Consider the following 5,581-nt stretch of genomic DNA (forward strand, 5'->3'; position numbering starts at 1 on the left):
CACGTAAAATACGCATATGAAGATAAGATTACATACATCTATTTTTAAAACAGAATTAGGTTTTCAGCTTGGAGGAAGTTCAGCAGCTTCTTAAAGGATTAATCAGTCAGCCCTAAACAGGTGTACTATGGGAGGAAATAATAAGTTCACCTAAGTGAGGTTCAATTTTACTTCAAACATGTTTTTAGTCATGGATAGTACCTGGTTTATTCTATTCAACATGTCTTATTGACCTAGTATTCCTACTAAATGTCCAAATACCATTGAAAGTCTATCCCCACTCAAAATAGTACACAACACAATATCTTTTATAAAAAGGATGTTTTCTTTAAAAGCTGAAAACAATGTGATTTCTCTAATTTGTACACAAATGGAAATCAAAATATATGATATAACTTTTTCCCCTATAATCCTGGGAAAAAATATATCTTTACTTTATCGTTTATCAAGATTTTAAATTTGAATAAAAAAATGACCAGAATACTTACTATTCTGAAAATCCTATAATTAAATTTCAATAAAAATTATTACTAAGAAATGCATTATTTTCTAATACCTTTTAAAGTGACATGTTGCCAGTAAATTTTGTCAAAGGAAGTACTTGTGAAAAAAAACCCTTCCAAATCTCCTATATCTCTCCTATTCTAAAGCAGTGCTTTCTAGAATTTCTGGACAATATTGTTCAGGCCCCAAAAAGCTGCAGTTTGACTACAGATGATCTTACCAGCAGATGGCAGCACATTGTAATTGCACACCCAATCCCAGTTTCCCAGGAGACAATACAAATTAGTACATCAAAAGACCTCACTATCCTACAAACAAACAAACAAAAACGAAACAGGAAGAAAGTAAAACCAAATTGTTTCTAATATGTCTAAAATCATAAATTTGAAAAATACTGAGACTTTGAAATTTTTATAGTTCTCAACTGGAAATGATCTTATTTATACCTGTTTATGAGATTTAGTAACTGTGCTGCTTCAGTACATAAAAGGGCTGCTGAGTTTCTCTTAAAATTTAGATTCCTAAACCGAGGTGTTAATCAAGGCTGACAGAGTAAGGTTTGTGGGATGTGTGCCAGACTGGAAAACCTGGGTCATTCGAGCTATTTCAGGAGGTATCAGTAAGACTATTAATGTTTAGGGTTCTCCTTTCATGATATGTAGTAGTGATTCAATATTTAATCTCCTTTAAAGAACTGGAGCTTTAAAGAACTAAGGAAAGAATATGGAATCTGTAGTGGTCCTTCATATTTCATAAGAGCAAAATAAGAATTTAACATAACTGCTAGGAGCCACTCGCCTTTCCACATTTTGCGTTGGGCAAGCTATGAAACCAGAAATAACATCAATAACTTCACTTCTACCATGTACTTGTAAGAGCTAAAAGGACTTTCTCTAGCTTGACTAAAGATGATTTGGGGTTTATTGTTTAGCTTCTAGGAATATTTTAGCCTACTGGATGGCCTATCTCAGGAATTCAAATGAATTAAAACCACGTAACTACTTACCTGGGTTTTTAAGAAAAGAATCTCATAATGCAACACAGCATTAATCCTTTTACTAGTAGTACACTAAATGCAAACTCTAAACCAGAGTTCTCTTGCCTGGAACAGCATTAAATATTAAAACTTTCAGAAGTCTCTTTTTTGACTTTGTGTCCCAGCAGCAATCACTCTCAGCAAATGCCACTCCAGCTCCTGAGAAAATGGGAAACTGAGGGCTCTCTCTAGCTCTGGTCTATTTCATGCCCCTAATTCATTCGTGTTGGGAATTGATAAGGAATTGCTTTTAAGTAGTATTTTATTATATGGCTCTCCATATTCCAAAGGCAAAGCTTCCCATATCCGAAGAATAAGAGCACTAAATTTAGTGAATCACATTTTTTTCTATCATAAAGTTTAGAGATTATTCAAAGACTAAACTTTTCCAATCATTTTGTTAGACCACATTAGTGCCCTGTGACTAATACTTAATGTCTGATTGATCTTGGGGGAAAAAAGATTTTCTGTGAAGTTCTGACAATAGATTCTTTCCTAAAGAAACAATATGTTCAGTTATATATTCTGTGGTCTTCTCTTCCCAGCTGATCAACTCTCTTTTCCTCCTAAAGCAGTACCAAGTCAGGTCACTGCCTTTTCCTTCTCTCCCTCCTTCTCTTATTCCTTCCTTTCTTCCTAGGATAAATATTACTTACTAAATGCCTACTATGTGCTAGGTGCTAAAGACATAAATGAATGAGCAGATTACTTAGATTTATGGAATATGGAGATATAGGGAATAAACTGGGTCTTCACTAAAAGATCCATGTAACAAATATTGATCAAGAGCAATTCATGATCATTTTGCTTTTAAAGTTTCCTCTGTTTCATTTTTCTCATAGATTCATCAGGGGCACAGAATCTCAAGAAAACTGAGAAACATTTAAATGTTACAAAGAGTTAGGAAGCATTAATCTAAGACATGATTACCTAACCTGAAGAAAGTAGATTTCAAAATATTTTCTATTTTACCCAAGATTTAACTCTCCCCAATACTTTGAACCTTTTAATTTTTATGTAATTCTAAACTACAAATCATTCTACTGGCTTTCTAGTTTCTTTCTATCATATATATAGTTTATAAAATTGTCTTTTTGAGGCAAAATCTTAGGCTTTTAAGTAGAACTTTTTAAACTGTCTCATTCATTCAACAAATACTATTTATTGAGTTCCTCTACCAGAAACTAGGTCAAGTTATGAAAACACATAGTTCCTGTCCCCAAGGAGTTTTTAAAATCCTCAACATTTAATCTTTTCACGGCTTTTAAAACATTTACTATATCATAGCAGAAAGAATAACGACTTTGAAAGTAGACAGAGCAAAATTTGAGTCCCACCTTTATTAAGGGGTAAAGGTAAATGGTTACTTATTCCTTCTCAGCCCTGATCGCTTCCTCTATAAAATGAGGATAATATTATCTACCTTGAAGAGTTGTTGTAAGTATAATTAAAGTGTCTAGTGGAATACTTGACCTAAATAGAATTTGTTATATTATTTTTCGGTTCTAAACAATCACCGCAAAAACTCAGACCACTTATATTAATAATGAACAGCCTATCTTTCGAAAAACGCTATCTGAACTACATTCATGCAGATAGGCATGTGAGTTTAAAAATTCAATCTGATGCTATACACTTTATATCATCTTATAAATATCCACTGCATTTCCAATTAATAAAGAAAAATGTAAAAGTCCATTTTGAAGAAAGAACATTAAATAAGTCATATGCACACATATTAAAGATCCTCACAAATAAGTGTTTCTTCTTATTTGAAATATTTCTTCTTATATGAAGGCTGGAGTTCCTAGTCACTAACCTTAGAGGCTCAGCAGCTGCCCTAATCGTAGTTCCAAGAACTGAGAATCCCCTTTTCAGACAAGGAGCAGCATTTATGAAAGCTTTCAGAGCAATAATTGATGATTTGTTAAAGATACCTAATAAAAGACCAAATCATCTTTTGAATTAAGTATAATCCTCCCACTGAACTTTCTTGTAATAAGAATATTTTAATGCTCAGAAAGAATTAACACGTTTCCAAGTACCAAATTAGGATTAGAATTTTGGGGTAAGAATAGACTTTAATTAAGATCCCTCCTTCCCATCCTACCCCTAGCAATTTAACAAAGAGGAAACTGAAGCCAAGAGAGGGATTTCCCCAAGACACATGGCTACCCAAGGGCAGAGACTGGAATCGATAGAATTCGAGGTATCTGACTTTCAACCCAGTGGTTTGCTTACAAGAGCAAGCTTCCAATTCTACTATAATAAAGGAATCATTTATGCATACCTGTCTAAGACAAAAGAAAAAAACTTCTGAGATATGTTTCAGTTATTACTTAATGGGCTGTCAATAAACTTTTAACCAATGTAAAGGAAGTCATGAGGACTATTCTAAAAACTAAATAAGTATCGCTGGCTTTTCTGAATTTGAGAGACATTAAAAAATGCTATGACTGCTTCTAAGTCATTTTAAAAAAGGTTCTAAAACAAAGCAAACAAGCAAATCAACAAACTTAAGTTGGGAGAACTGATGATTTATCTGCCACCAAGTGCATGAACCCTTTCTAGAACATTCTGACAACTGGCCAACCAGCTGTTTGAATGCATCCAGGGATAAGGAGCATTTTCAAGGGAGTGTAGGTCATCTCCATTATCACACGGCTTAGTTACAAATGTATTTTAAATGAACTTGAACTAGCGTCACTGTAGACTTCTACCCATTAGTACAAGTTCTGCTCTCTGAAATAATAATGAATTTTTCTGTATTTCATGTTCAGCATTTCAAATATTTATAGTGATCAGTCTAGCAGTCCCCCTTTCTCCCCTTCTTGATAAATAAATCCAGAATACTTAAAAGTACCTGAAAATAACTGATACAAATCATATGCAGCTCCATTCAGTTCAACAAAGGTTTATCAAGTCCCAGGTATGGTGCTAGGTTCTGGGAGTACGAAGAGAAATGAGACATAATCCTTGCCCTGGAGGAGCTTACAATATAGTGGGTGAGAAAAGCACATACAGAGATAACTTTAATAACAGCAACTGCTAAAACAGAGTCATGTTCAATAATAGTTACATACAAGATTAGAGAACAAGGAAAGGATCAGAGTACGGATATAGAGAAGGATATAGAGAGTACGTACAACAGTGAGCATTGTGTCAGGGTCACAAATTTGGATCTAAATTCCTGGATTGAAAATTCTATATACAATGCTAAACAATAGCTCAATCTAATCTAAACAAAACGTAATGGTTCTTAGTAATCATATGGAGAAGATAATGAGGGGCTGGAAATATCAAAATACATATTCATATTAGAGAAAAGTACGGAGTTAAGCAATACATATTTGCTAAAATAAAATAAGTTATTCCAAAGTAGATCTTAAAATCAATGGCATTGATTCATAAAGGAAGAGACTAGCTTTACTGATTTCTAGTTTGAAGAGTAAGGTAGTATATGTTAGAAGGAAGTTATTTGGTATGACATCCAAGAAAGCATTCTTCTCGTTCGATAACATTTTTTTTCCCATGAACATTCAAAGAATTAAAAGATGAATGGTGAGGATTTCCAAAACAATGGCAACTGCAATTTATTGTTGAAATATTAATATTTTCCTTGACCAATAAACCCGTTAAAGATGGAATTGGGTTGAATAATACTTAAAGTGAAATAGCTTAGATCCCTTGAGTATCAGAGCTGAACTTTATTAAAGCTGTCATCTCTAAATTATTTTGAACTGTTACATGTAAGAAATGAGATTAAAATTTCCTCTGACCATACAATCTTGCATAAGACCAAAGTGCATGTCAACTTTCTCTGTATTTTCCTTTAAATTAATAGCATTTATTAATGGTAAAAGCATGCTCAACACTTCGTAACATCTTTACAACATATATAAACATAATCCCCCTATTTTTGTATTTAAATGTTTAATACATTTAATCAACAACTGTCTACGATTCATAGTAATTTTTGTTTCTATATAGTTCAATGGGAACAAGGTAACAGATAAATGTGAGAATGTTTATTTGTTTCAG

General features: G+C 33.1%; 1 protein-coding gene across 11 annotated transcripts in view; it reads right to left on the minus strand.

The window, feature by feature from the left end:
* Positions 1-5,581, minus strand: part of SLC38A6 (solute carrier family 38 member 6) — a 65,630-nt gene that overhangs the window by 36,730 nt on the left and 23,319 nt on the right. The gene's annotated exons all lie outside the window — the stretch shown is intronic.

The sequence above is a fragment of the Pteropus vampyrus genome, unplaced genomic scaffold (assembly GCF_000151845.1).
Source record: "Pteropus vampyrus isolate Shadow unplaced genomic scaffold, Pvam_2.0 Scaffold15, whole genome shotgun sequence".
NCBI lineage: Eukaryota > Metazoa > Chordata > Mammalia > Chiroptera > Pteropodidae > Pteropus > Pteropus vampyrus.